Source organism: Typopeltis vanoorti, chromosome 8, assembly GCF_054136105.1.
Source record: "Typopeltis vanoorti isolate ZY-2024b chromosome 8, IOZ_Tvanoo_1.0, whole genome shotgun sequence".
In the NCBI taxonomy this organism is placed as follows: domain Eukaryota; kingdom Metazoa; phylum Arthropoda; class Arachnida; order Uropygi; family Thelyphonidae; genus Typopeltis; species Typopeltis vanoorti.
The window spans coordinates 89,313,942-89,329,223 of NC_143556.1; the positions used below are offsets into that span (position 1 = coordinate 89,313,942).

Genomic DNA, 15,282 nt, shown 5'->3' on the forward strand with positions numbered 1-15,282 from the left:
GTGTAAGGTGTTGAATGCGTGGTCTGAGAGGCCTGCTTCACCATAATGGTTATATTTAATGTGTCTAATGTGTTCTTTTTTGCGTATAGGGATTGTCCGTCCTGTTTCACCAATGTACGGTAAGTTACAGGTGCAGCGGATGCAATAGACTCCAGGATGTGCTAATGGGAGGAGAGGGTCCTTAGAGGAGCTGAATATGGTTTTAAGTTTAGTGGGTGGTTTAAAGGTGGCATTAAGGTTATAATGTTATAACAACATTATAACCTTAATGTTGCGAAATTAAAAGCGCACTGTGCTTGGGTAGAAAGCATTTGGAAAATTACATTCAATATTCAAAAGCCAACTACCATTATGCCTGAAGAGAAAAGTTTTTAACCAGTGTATTCTTCCTATATTAACATATGGCTGTGAAACATGGACACTAAATGCAAAGGAAATTAAGAACAACACAATTTAGTATGGAAAGAAGTATGCTTGGTATCACAAGACTGGATCACAAAAAGAATACGTGGATAAGAAACCAAACCAAAGTCTCTGACATCATAGGAAGAGTGAAAATCTGAAGTCGCAATGGACTGGGCATGTTGCTCGAAGACAAGAGCAACGATAGACAGAAGAAGTACATGGACACTAAATGCAAAGGAAATTAAGAACAACACAATTTAGTATGGAAAGAAGTATGCTTGGTATCACAAGACTGGATCACAAAAAGAATACGTGGATAAGAAACCAAACCAAAGTCTCTGACATCATAGGAAGAGTGAAAATCTGAAGTCGCAATGGACTGGGCATGTTGCTCGAAGACAAGAGCAACGATAGACAGAAGAAGTACACGATTGGATTCCACGAGAGGAAAAACAACCATGACGCCGACCTAAATCACAGTGTATTGATGATATCATTAGATTTGCAGGAGTGACATGGAAAAGGAGAGCCATGGACAGAAAGTTTTGGAGAATGATGATGATATATATATACATACACACACACACGTGGGTTGTTTGATAAGCCCGTGCAAAAATGAAGAAAACATAATTTTTTTGGGACAAACGTTTTTTATTTTTCAACATAGGACTAAGTCTATAGACTTTGAGGTCTATACACTTAGTCCAACGATGCTCGAGTTTTTTGATCCTGTCCATATAGTATGATTTGTCCAACTCTTCAAAATAGGCAGTTGTTTCGGTAATCATCTCACCATTTGATGAAAATCTCTTTGCTGCCAGCCATTTTTTCATGTTTGGAAACAGATAGTAGTCTGAGGGAACCAAATCTGGAGGGGGAGGATGCGAAAGGACTTTGTAGCATAAATTGAACGATTTTGTGGTTACAATTGCCCAAGAGTGAGCGGGTGTATTGTCATGGTAAAAAAAATCACCATGACAATGCATGGTGATTTTTCACCAAGTGTGGTCGTTTTTCCTTATTTCATTATTTAAACGATCCAGCAAAGATGCATAATACACTCCTGTAATTGTTTTACCCTTTTCCAAGAAGTCTATGAAGATTATGCCACAAGCATCCCAGAAAACGGTGGCCATAACCTTTCCTGCTGAAGGAACCGTTTTTGCTTTCTTTGGTGCAGATTCCCTGCTTGCAACCCATTGTTTTGACTGTTCCTTGGTTTCAGGCTGGTAGTGATGAATCCATGTTTCGTCCACTGTTACAAAACGATGCAAAAATTCCTCTGGATTCTCTTGAAACAGCTTCAAGCTGTCCCTGCAACAGTTCACACGTTGATGCTTTTGATCCAGTGTGAGCAAATGCGGCACCCATATTGCGGATAGTTTTCTCATATGTAAATGTTAATGTAAAATATTATGTACGTGGTCATTTGAGATGCCCACAGCCTTAGCAATTTCACACACCTTCACTCTTCTATCATCCATCACCATATCATGGATTTTTTCAATAATTTCTGGAGTAATGACCTCAAAAGGGCGTCCAAAATGTTCAGTGTCACTTGTGCTCATATGGCCACTTTGAAAGTTACTAAACTACTTATAAACTATTGTAATCGAAGGTGTAGACTCACCATAATGTTTATCAAGCTTAGCTTTGGTTTCCTGAGCCATTTTGCCTTTCAAAAAGTAATGTTTAATCACTACAGGAAATTCTTTCTCATCCATTTTCCACAAATCACTGTACTTGATTGATTCAAATGAATGCCAGACACAGAGTAATAGATCTATTTGACTGAAACTTAATGTGTGATTCTCCAGCAGTTGCCGGCAATTAAATATAACCTCTATACGTATTGGTGGCACCATCTCTTAGACTTTGCACGGACTTATCAAACAACCCTCGTGTATATACAGGGTGTTCGGGATAAATTTGACATATTTATAATTAATTATATTTTTCCGTAAGTTACATGTATTAACACACACTTCTCTTCATTTAAAAGTTTGGACCCTTCTTCATTCATATACAAGATGTCAGAAAGGATGGATAGCTGGAACCCACCTGAATCATGGAAGAGAATAACTTGTATCATGATGATTCGTGCCCGCCATCAAAATAAGGATATTACGACTGCTGCCCAATGCTCCCTGAATACAGTAAAAACAATCAGGCATGAACTAGAGACTTGCAATGGTGACTACGAGGATGTAGCAAGAAGAAAGATCCCTAGCAGACGATCTGATTGCGTTCGTACAGCAGAATTCCTCGCAAATCTGCAGGAACAGGTGTTGAAGAACCCTGGCATTGGAATTCGGGCTTTGTTCGTGGAGTTGCTAACTGTAGTCAAGCCCTGGATAACAAGGGTAGCCAATGGTAGGCCGTATGTATGGCAGCAGGATTCGGCCCCTTGCCACACCTCTGGGAAAAGTCAAAAATGGTTGTCTGAAAATTTCTACGACTTCACCAGTCCAAATGTTTGGCCTCCAAACTCCCCAGACCTTAACCCCATGGATTATTTTGTATGGGGCGCAGTTGAAAAAGACACCAATCGCACTTCCAGTAATACAAAAGCCCAGTTAATGGATAAAATTAAAATAGTTTTTGCGGCCCTTCCCAGGGAGACTGTAGCATCAGCTTGTTCGAGGTTCCGAAGCAGAATTGAAGCTGTGATCGATGCTAATGGTGGTTATTTTGAGTAAATCTTGTTGATAGTATTGTAATTAACTCTGCCTGTAATGTTTTTTTGTCAATTCATTAAATTTAATAGATACAAAGAAGATTTTCTTTTTCCTTACGAAACTGTCAAATTTATCCCGAACACCCTGTATATATATATAAGATGCTAAGAATTGGGAAAGCAGGCGGTTGCATTTAGAAACAACTATTTGGCTGACATTATTGTTATTTATCTATTTTTTTTTCTTTTTTAATGTTTAAAATTTGTATGTTCTACTCTTAATGAAATTTGAATAATAGTAATACCAGAATAGCAGCAGTAGTAATACCATTAAATAAAAATAAGATTGGTAAAGTAGCTGCTGCTAACTGTAGCCAGCCTTCTTTCTTGGTATATAATGCATAATGGATGAATTTATATATATATATATATATATATATATATATATAGTAATCTACTGTTTATCTGACCTTCAAAAGATCAACCCTTCAATTTTCAGAACTTGCTGTTCTGATAATTGTAAGTTCAGATAAACAGTAGATTACGGTGTGTATACTTTGTATTTGTGGTAATAGTATCTGTGAATTCTAAGTGCTGTATGTATTGTATATCATGTTCATATTTTTGTCATGGTACCACAACTGCTATATGGAATCATTTGGTCACAATGCCCCTATCACAACAACAACAAAAGTCTGCATGTTCAACAGAATATGCCACATATGCTTTAATAGAGGTGCATTACAGAAATGCAAAAGAGGCTTTATCATAAATTTCCTAATAGGTACCCTCAAGAGATCTATCTACAGGATATATGGCAGTACTACTACATAAATTAAGTTTACATTATTACTAATCTCCTGTCAACAATTTTCCTTCATATTAGTCTGTCACTTATCAACACTTCATTATTATCAGATCTCATATTTCTGTCCTCAGAGGACACTTCTGACTGCATCAGTCTACCTAGATCCTGGTCATTCTCTGGGTCTTTTTTTCCTATCATTCTGGCATCAAACAGCTATTTTACTAACCTTTCCTCCCCCATTCTGATTAAGCAGAGCCACCCATAACTAGCTCTGTTCACACATTCTTGAATGCTAACGGTGTCATGTTCCTTTCTAATATCTTCATTAATATCATTCTCCCACTAATCACATCTATATATATTCATCCAATTTTTCTCAGAACTCTCATATTTGTGGGCTCTAGTTTTTATATTATCAACTGTTTTCTCTCAAATTCATAAGTTAAAATTGGTTTGAACACTGTTTTATATACTGTTAGTTCCTTTGACTAATTTCTCTCTTTTTCCATTATAAATTTATTCTGTTTTCTATATCTGTATTTAGCTTCCTATTTTCATTGTACTGAAATAGCTAAAATATTTTATCATGAGCTAAAATTTTTTATCATTTATATTATCTATAGGTTCTCCATTTAGATCGAGTTGAATTTTTCTGTTTCCCTGTCTATTTTCATATTTTTGGTTTTTTTATTGCTAATTTTCTTGCCAAGTTTGTTACAACTTTTATTCAGTTAAAGAATCCTGGAGAAAGACTTGCACGATTTCTTTGGGAGTGCAATATCATCTGCATATAGCAGAGAGCTGTTTGAGATCTCCAATTATGATGTAAAGGTTTAATCCTTTCTTTCATAATGTGATCCGACTAGATTTGGAATAAGAGTGGAGATAGTGTGTATCCCTGTCTTACATCTGATTTTACATCAAACAGCCCTACTGTACTTCAGTTCTAACTTATTTTGAATAGCTTTTCTCTATACCCTTTGTTGTATGCTTTTTCAGATCTACAAAAGTTAAGTACTTGTTATATTCCCAGGATTTCTTAGCTATTTGTCATTAAGTGAAAGTCGGATCCTGCACCCTCTATTTTGGTATGAATTCAGTTAATTCTTCCTCAAGTTTCTCTTCCACAATCTTTCTTAACTTCTGAAACATGATTGTGTAAATCTTTCATGGAGAATTTAATAAGAAATTCATCTGTAATTCTCACATTCGGTTTTATTTCCCTTTTTTAAAGATGGGAACTGTGAGGAACTCTCCTCTAATCATCCAAAATTTAGAATTCTCAAGCCTTCTGAATTATGCAGTGTAGCCATGTAAAATGCAGTGTAAAAATGCATTATTATGCAGTGTAGCCATGTAAAACTCATATTTGAAGATTTCTGATTGAATAACATTTACTAGTGCTATTTGTGCATTTTGAGCTTTTGATAGCTTTTCTGCTTCAAGTATTGATATGAACTCTTGATTGTATTCCTCTTGAATATTTTTTACCACAGTTTTGTCACTGCTTGTTTTGTTTAACAATGTCTTTTAAAGTAATTACTCCAGATACACAGAATATCTCTAGTTTGTTTTTGTGTCATCTTTATCATCCTATCTCTCTCTCTCTGATTACTTTTACCGTACTTTTTTCTTCTTCCGTTTTTGAGCTTTTCACATGGTTGAAGTAAATGTTTTCTTTGGGGTTGCCTACTGAGACTCCAAAGCTTTTTATTTAAATATTTTATATTTCAGTCTACAGTTCACCTATAAAAAAGGTGTTTAACTTTAATTCTTTTTAAAATGTTCTTACATATTTTTCTTTTCACTATGATAGTCATTTTTAACCTGCTTAAAACTAACTTCTAAGTAATGATCACTTCCTATTTCAAATCCCTCATTCCTTTATTTTTTCTTGTGTTTTTATTTTCCCATATGAATTTGTGCACATCTTTATGTGAAAACATGGCGTTAATGATGACAAGTCTGTGTCCTGAACAGAAATCTAGTAGGCTCTTTGTGCGTACTGGATTCCTACTTTGCCCAGGCATTTATATGAGTGTTGTAAATAGAGTAGTGGCAACATGTGCACAAAATGTAAAATAGTTTATTTATCAAGTCTATACAATTGCATCCCTTCAATGTTATCTCCTGTCACCTTCTGCATCTGTTTCCAAATTTGTGGGAGCCATTGGATACCATCAGCAGAGTATTGCCTGTTGATATCAGTGATAGTGTTACCTATTGCTTGAAGAACCTTGCATATCACGAAATCGCAGCCCTCTGGAGGGGGGGGGGTCTTTCATTTTAGGGAACAAGTCAAAGTTGCAAGTACTCATATCCAGTGAATACAGAGGATGTTTCGATACTTCCCATTACCACCTGTCCAAAATCTCTATTACTGATTGCGACATGTGACATTGTGCATTGTCGTACAACAAACATTGCAGAGAACCGTCGAAAAAATGTGGTCGCTGTCGCTTTCTCCTTAAAGTTGGATGCAAATAGTGCTCCAAAAATCGTTGATTTTTTATTTTTTATTTTTTTTAAGTACTATCAACGATTTCTGGAGTATGGCACAGCATGATGAAGAATGACACCTTGAATGTCATAAGCGACTATTAGCATGACTTTAACTTTGCTGGGTTCCTGTCATAGTTGGATTTCTCTTCAGTTCAGACTCATAAGCCCTTGCTCAAGTTTCATCAATATCAATGGTTATGATATGATTCAGGAATGTATCCCCTTCATTTTCATATTGTTCCAAATGGAACAATATGAAACAATATTGTTCCAGATGGAGACCAGCTACCATGTACTTGTGCCATTTCTGCATCTCAGTCAACTGATGTGGAACCCAATGAGCTGAAATTTTGCACATACCAAGCCTCTCTTTTAGGGTATGCCAAACACTTTTGTGGTTTATCCCAGTTTCCTGGGCCAACTGGCATACAGTCCATCTCCAATCAACCGCGAGGAGTCTTTACAGGATGACATGCCATTTGAAATGGCATGTCATCCTGCAGGGCAATTATCATCCAGGTTATCTTGCCCTGCATGATATGCACTGACCCATCTTTCAACAGTCTGGTATGGTAGGACACTGTCACCACAGGGTTGCCTAAGGCCATGATAACAGTTTTACCTAGTGCAACTTTGACCTTCATCCAAGATTATTGTTCGAATCTTGTGAACATACCTTAGAAGGTTGCACACTGAGACGTTGACTTTAACCACTTCTCCACACAAGAACACTTGTTAGAATGTGTTGTGTCACATTGTACACATGTACAGTACATACAGCTAGTGCCTTTATCTGTCAAGAGTAACATTTGAATTACCAACCACATTGTCTGACAGTGTTGTCACTACTTTATTTACAACCCTCGTATATGCCTGGAATTCATTTCCTACCTTGCTTTTTAAATCTTATACACAGACCAGCTTTTCCATTCTGCTTTGTTTGCTGCCTTCTGTAATGACTTGAAAAATTTCTCCACTTCTTCCTTAGGAGAAAACCTTGTATGACCATAGGCACAAATAAGTTTAATTTTCCTATTCCCTGTTTTGAAATTTGTCCACATAGCTGTACTTGAAATTGCCTACCAATCAAGAAGTTTATCTTCGTGTTTGGTATTGAATGCTATCATTACTACTTTCTTTTTCTGATCACTATTGCCCAAGTATAGCATCGTATGTTTATTATTTAGCAGGATCTTGCCTTTATTGTTTGCCTTAGCAACACTCTAGTGCACATAGCACTTCACTAGTCTTTCTGCCAGTTCAACTTCTTTTCTTTGATGCTTTAACATTGAGGCTTTTGTTTAACTTGGTAGTGCCCCTTTCTGCATGAAATATGTTGTACCATTGTGTTTACAGCCAAGTTTGAAATTGTCACTCCATCTTCATTAAGTATCCAGTGGATATATACTATAGTTCGCCCACCATTTCTAGATCCCTTGTTGGATTTGTGCCAAGAATAGTCGATTCATGCTGAAGGGGAGAAAGAAATGAAGGATGTACGAATTGGTCGCCAACATGCGAAATCACATGCTTTCTTGTCTGTCGCTGTACTAGTACTAGCTTGATTTTTGTTGTTCTCTTTTTGCATTATTTTTTTATTATTAATTTGTATGATGGATCCAGTACAGTCAACAAGTTCTATTGTTACACGTTTCAGTAGCTCTTGCAAAAGAATATTGAATAATGTGCTGACATTCTGCGAAAAAGAATCGTCAGAAGGCCGTCTTCTTGTTCCCCTTTCTCAAGTCATAAAACGTGCAAGTGCAATTGCGGGCGTATCGGGGTCGACTGTTAAAAGAATTCGTAGGGAATCAAAAGGTGAAGGTAAGCCAAAATTTAAATCTCCTAAAAAAAAAAAAAAAAAAAGCGCCAGAGTAAAACAATCGAAACCGTAGCTTTGAATGATTTTGATGTAGACATTATAAGAAGAGCTATTCACGAATTTTACGTATTCGAGAAAAGAGTGCCAACTGTTCCGAAATTGATTCCTGTGCTTAAAGAAAAAATTAATTTTCCTTGGAAAAGAGAAACTTTAAGGAAAATACTTCATGAAATCGTATTTTGTTTTAAAAAGTCCCAGAATAAAAGGAAACTTATCATGGAGCGAAGTGACATTGTTTTATGTAGAACGTAGTATTTGCACGTATTAACACTCTACGTACATTTTTCCAACTGTTATACAAGCAAAATAGTTACACTTTAAAAACAACAATGTTCGTAAAAGAAAAGCTAAATTTTCCGACCTGTAATAATAAACAAACTCAGTTTGTTTATTATTACCTCCCAGAAGACAGACTGATTACCCTATTATCGGAATGGATTCTCCTTTTTCTGACATGCGCAGTAGTTTCGAGGGACCTCAAATCGGTGGGCGAACTATAGCACTGTTTGCACTGAGAAAATAAGGATTGAACATTAAGTCAGAAGCTCCAAACAGTTCTTCACATTTGTTAAAGGCTATAGGAAAGTCTTTTCCCACTTATATAACTTTGATCCTTTGAATGAACTATGAAATGATAATTATTATCTGTGATAAATGTTATATGATACTCAACACAGCTTGCAATTTATAGTAAATCCTCATTGTTCGCTGGGATTGTATTCATGAAAAACTGTGATAAACAATTCTTTGATGCACAGATTAAAAATCTGTGGAAGATGTGGAGGTTAGGTTCTTCAGCTGCTGCAGTTATCATTTTTTTTCATAAATTATAATTTTGCATCATGTGTTGGCAAATTAAGAGCTCTCTTACACTCACAAAAAGCAAGGTCCTGTTGTATATATATTGAGCAGTTTTCTGAATGTGATGTAGTGTTAATTACATAACACAGTACTATATAATGATTACACTTATTTTCAGATTAAGCATACCTAATTTTACTATACTTCTCTCCATTAAGTGATTTTTAAAGAAATCATTAACCAAACTGCCTACCCTTTAAACCTTTTAGTATGGTTGACAGACTTGAGCTAAATTTGCGTGCATGCATGCATGCACCTCAGCACTTTTTTCACTCTCTGAATTCAGGTTTCATCTTTAACTAATTTCATATTCATTTCACTTACTCAGAGATGTTGGAGAATACTGCAAAATCATAAACTGGCACAACCCAGTTTCTTTTAGCATGCATTAAGCGTAGACTGTTTTGTTCTTCCAAAGATTCTTTATGCTGATAATAGTGTCGACAATGCCATAATGTTTTAGACATTTGCCAATTCTCCATACCTGCCTTCTTAGATGCATAGAACCTTTTGCCATATGATAGGTCTCCACTAATAGGCGTTTTTATGAGATTGATTCTTTTGGCACATATGAAGTCGGTTTTCATTTTCTCTAGGAGGATCATGACACAGATGATCATTTTGTGCCTGGAGGCATATCAGAAACAACTCTTTAGAAGTTGAAATGGTTTTGAACCAAAAAAAAAAAATGAAAAAAAAAAAAGGTTGTGTTATATACATTGACCATTCAGAATTAATTTAAGAATTATGTGAAAAAAATATGATTCAAAATTAGTATTTCTTTATTTATTGTAATAATTAACAAGAAAAAAGAATGATAATTTAAATTTATTGTGAAATATAAAATACAAATAAAAGAAGAGTTTTATTTATAGAGAAGATATAAGTGATTGTGTGTGTGTATTTGTCATGAATTTCAAACATTACTTAACTAACAAAGCTAAATAGTTTTCCACTGTTACAAATGCTATGAAAACCAAATATTGCTCTCACACAGAAAAAAACAAAACAAAAAAAAGAAGTTTCATTCCAACTAAATATGGTTTCTGTTGAAAGAAAAAAATCTGTAATGTTTGTAAACTTTTCCTGGTTCTATTAAAACTTCTTATTTAAATCTTTTTCATTATATACCTCATAATTACATCTATCATTAAACTCCTCTAAACTTGTGTACATATACGGACAGAAATGCATGACATTATTATTATTTATAGTGTTTAATCTTAATCGTCAAGTTGTTCAGTGAACTTCTAAATGTAAATATGGGGAAACAAAAGAAGACATTACTGTGCAAATTATTTGACTTTGACGAGACTTGTGCAAAATCAAACTGCAAGCAACAACTGAACTGCAATGATCAGGTAGTTGGAAGCCACATGAGAAACCTTGAGACATCACTTACAAAAGGTACCATCCAGAAATTTTCAATAACTTTGTAATAGAAGAATGAGATAATGAAATAGACCATCTCAGTGCTCCTACTGAGAAAAAGCAAAAGATTTATATTGAAATGTCTCAGGCTCAAATCATAGTTTTTATTACAATTAATTACTAATAAAGGTGTGCATTTCAAATTGTTAGATTCCTCTGCATTTTGAACTCTAACTTAACCTGCATGTGAGGCATTAAGAGTGCCTATCATTAATTCTCATAATATTGTTGATCATTTAAATGATGCAGCCACAAAAGTATGAGAAAATATAAAAAGCTTTAGCTAAGAAATTGTTAACACTAAAATTTGATTATATCACTAGACAAGAGAGAAACATATTCTGAATAAACCTCCAACATGTCAAATGAAATTCTGTAATAATCAAGACATTGGCCATAGTTCAAAAATGAAGGAAAAGCATAAGAGTGACCACATGAAATTGGAAGTATTGTCAAATTACAACATTAACATTGCACAAGGGGGTGCTTAAGGGTCAAAGCTGTATAACTGAGAGGAGACCTCCACATAGCCTTTAAAGGAATACGGAGAACCGACCAGGGCTTCTCACCTAATGTCCATTCCTCACCTTCTCGTGTTGCACCCTGTAGGGTATCTACTTGGATACTGAACGAACGAGGATGGGCTGGCAATTTAGGATTTAGCCGACCAAATTGTATTCTTATCAGTTAAACCAAAATAAAAAATGATGGTACAACATGAAAAAATTTCATGCCGGCTGAGGTGTCGCCTAGTTAAACAAGGCCCCCATTTTTTTCGCAAGGGAACCAGGGCGAACAGCAAAAAGTCAGCTACTGGAACAAATCTGAAAGCACACTCCAACTCAACATCACCAGAGTTAAAGATTGGTACTATCAACATAAGAAGCCTGAATGGCAAAGAAATGGAGCTAGCTGAGGAATTAGATAAGTACCAGATCGACATATTAGGGGTGACTGAAACAAAAAAGACCAAAACTGGTGAGATCTTTCTGAGCAATAAATACAAAATGTTATATTCAGGAAATGACAATCAAGGAAAAGATGGAGTAGCCATAGTATTCAACACAAAATATACGAGGCTAATCTTCTTCAATGGCAGTCAGTCTCAAGTAGAGTAATGTGGGCAAATATGAGAATGAATAACTGGACAATGAGACTTATTTGTGCCCACAGAAGGTTCTACTAAGGTAGAAGTGGAGGAATTTTTTGAGGCTTTAGAAAAAGCATCTGACACAATGAAAAAGGAAAAGTTGGTCCTTCTTGGGGATCTAAATAGCAGAGTTGGAAATGATTGTGAGACATACAAAAATATTTTGGGAAAATTTGGAGAAAAGAGCAAAGCTAATAATAATGGCAAATATCTGTTGGATTTCTGCTCAGGACATGGACTGGTTATTACTAACACCATGTTCCAACATAAAAATGTGCACAAATTCACATGGAGAGAAGAGGCAAGGAATAAGAAAAGTCTCATTGACCATGTTATTGTTGATAGTGATGTTTTCTCCCTGGTGCAGGACACCAGAGTGTACAGAGGATTTGAAATTGGAAGTGATCACTATTTAGTGTTGAGCAGGATGAAATTAAATTTCATATTGAAAAGAATAACATGTAAGAAAGTTTTAAAGCGAATAAAAGTTGAGCAGCTCTCAGATGTGAACTGTAGACTAAAATACACAAAGATTATTGAAAAGAAAATGAAAGAGTTTGAGAACAGGAACCAAACCTTGGAAGTTTATTGGCAAATCCTGAAGAAAACATTGATTGATTCTGCCAGAGAGGCATGTGGTGAGGTTGTGTGCAAGGATAAAAAAATCAGAACTCCCTGGTGGACACAGGAAGTTAAAGAGGCAGTGAAGGAAAAGAAGGAAGCATACCAAAAGTTCCTGGCAAATAAGTCAGCTTGTGCTCTTAGAGAATACAGAGACAAATGCAAGAATGCTAAACACAGTGTAAAACTAGATAAACAAAAGTCATGGGAGAACTTTGGCAAGAATATAGAAAAATATCAAGAAGGTGGCAAAATATTCTGGAGGTTGTTGAAGAAGTTTAGGAATGGAGGAAAGAGTGCTGTAAAAGGAGTTAGAGATAATAAAGGTGACATGAAAATGGGAGAAAAAGATATCCTTGAAGTATAGAGTAATTACTTTGAAAAACTGCTAAATGAAACAAGCAGTGATGATAGAACAGTGGTAAAAAACACTGACCAGGCATGCAGTCAGGAATACATATCCATACTTGAAGTAGAAAAGCCATCAAAGGCTTGAAATGTGGAAAGGCAGCAGGAGTAGATGATATTCGACCAGAAATGCTGAAGTATGGTATAAGAGTCTTACAGTGACTGCACTGCATAGTTCAGAAAGCCTGGACAGAGGGACGAATTCCCGATGATTGGAGTAGAGCTCTCATAGTACCAATATATAAAAAGGGAAATAAAACTGAATATGAGAATTACAGAGGTATTTCCCTACTGAGTGTTCCTGGCAAGATCTATGGAAGTATACTTGAGAAACGGTTGAGAAGAATTGTGGAAGAAAAGCTTGGTGAAGAACAAGCTGGATTCAGGCCAAATAGAAGCTGTCAGGATCAGATCTTCACTTTACGACAAATAGTCGAGAAAGCATGGGCCATACAACCGTGGGATAAGAGAATCAACAGACCTGAGCGAAAGGTGGATATTCCTTGGTAATTCCGAAGTTGATTTTAGAAGATTGTTAGTCCTATTATGTAACTCTCTTGTGGGGGTGCCTATTAAGTTCAGAATAAGTATCTGCCTCTAATAATTCAAGAATTTTGTTGCGTGAGTCTGTTTTATTTAGAATGACTGTGGCATTTCCTTTGTCAGATGGCAGGATGATAATGTCTTTGTTCTTTCTCAGTTTTTTAATGGCTACTCTTTCACTAGGAGAAACGTTGTCAGAAGGTGGTTTTGCATTATTTATTGTGAAAATAGCTTCCATCTGTAGTAGGTTTTCTTCTTGGTTTGGAAGTAAGGAGGCAACTTTTTCTATCTTAGTGAGAAAAAGTTCTTTAGAAATGGATGTAGGAGCGAGGATGAAATTGAGTCCCTTTGCAAGAACACTTTCTTCTGCTGTTGTGAGGATATGTGAAGATTTGTTTACAACTACTTTTTTAAAAAAAGAAGAAAACATAAGTAGAGGAGGAACGTTCCTGTACGTCTGAGAGAATCAAACTTCCTGATAAGTTTAAATTTGTTTATGTTTTGGGTTCTTGAAGCCAAAAGTGCGCTGATCTCTTTCGTGTTGTGTTTGTGACATTATCTAAGGAAGCCTCTAAACGGTTTTCTAGTGTTAGTGAAAAAAGAAGCTAGACTGCGTTTAGTATCTACAGTTCATTCCGATAGAAGATCTAGTTTTGCCTTGTGGTAAATTCTAAAGGAGGTTCTCACTCTTCTCAAGAACAAATTATCAAAGAAGGCTCTTCGCTTTACTTACCCATTGTGTCGACTCGGGCTACTTCAGATTCGAAGACATGATCTACAATCGGTCTGGCCATGGGTAGTCCACTTTCCCCGGTACTAGCAAACATATTTCTCAAAGACTTGGAAGAAAAAGCAATTTGTTCGGCCACACTGAAACCTAAAATCTGGCTCTGTTATATTGACGATGTTTTTCTTATATGGGAACACGGCCCAGACAACCTCAAAGTTTTCTTAGATTATCTAAATAACTTTCATCACAACATCAAATTCACTTCTGAGCTACAAGTTAACAATTGTCTTTCTTTTTTAGACATAAAGCTAACCAGGAGTACTGATAGTATTAAAATTTCAATCTTCAGGAAACCAACACATACAGATAGATATACCTTAATGCATCCTCTCACCACTGCCGTCCACAAAAATATGGCATTATATCTACTGTTGCACATTGGGCCAGATCCATATTATTAGATGGCGAAGTATTTCAAAATGAACTTAATTTCCTCAAAAAGACCTTTGTCAATAATGGTTTTGCACCAAAAAAGCATTGAAAAACTTCTTTTTCACCATTGTCAACAAACTAATGAAGATTTTACTACCCCAGAGCTTACATCTCCTTGCCTTACATTAGTTCCCTCCCCCCCCCCCCCCAAAAAAAAAAAACTAGCCAGAATTTTAAAAAAGTTCGACATCAAAACTCTTATTTAGTAAAACATTACCAAAAGTAAAACTTCAGTTCCCAGGAGTATACAGAATTATTTGTAGTTGTGGTAAACCTTACTACGAACAAACTGAAAAATCAATCTTTCTATGTCTTGAAGAGCACAAAAGAGACATCTCTTATAATAGAATCCGAGCCAGTGCCCTCGCCAGCCACGTCTTGTTCTCTGTAAACTCTGATGAAGGCCGCCAACACCATATAGAATGGAATCAAACTTCTAATATTCAATTCCTTAGCTACAATTTGCGAGATTTGCATAGCTCTGCTGTTCAGTGCTGGCATTCTCACGAGATCTCACGCACGCGTATAAATGTAGCTAGAACTGAAGCGCAAACTCCAGTTTGAACTTAACTGTAGTTTTTTTGATAGCTGTGTTGTTGTTAGTGTGTAATGCTTCTGTCGGTCTTTTTTGTATATATCTTTGTACTTTGACACCTGACGAAGTTGGCTTACTAACGAAACTAGTTATGTCCATATTAAACTTTTATTCTTAATTATCTCAGTGGTTTAAGTCATTAAAATTATTGAAAAAAAAATATATATATATAGGTGT

The 15,282-nt window shown here is 35.8% G+C and overlaps 1 protein-coding gene across 1 annotated transcript in view; it reads left to right on the forward strand.

The window, feature by feature from the left end:
* LOC150104182 (sodium channel and clathrin linker 1-like) overlaps positions 1-15,282 on the forward strand; it is a 222,682-nt gene that overhangs the window by 149,745 nt on the left and 57,655 nt on the right. The gene's annotated exons all lie outside the window — the stretch shown is intronic.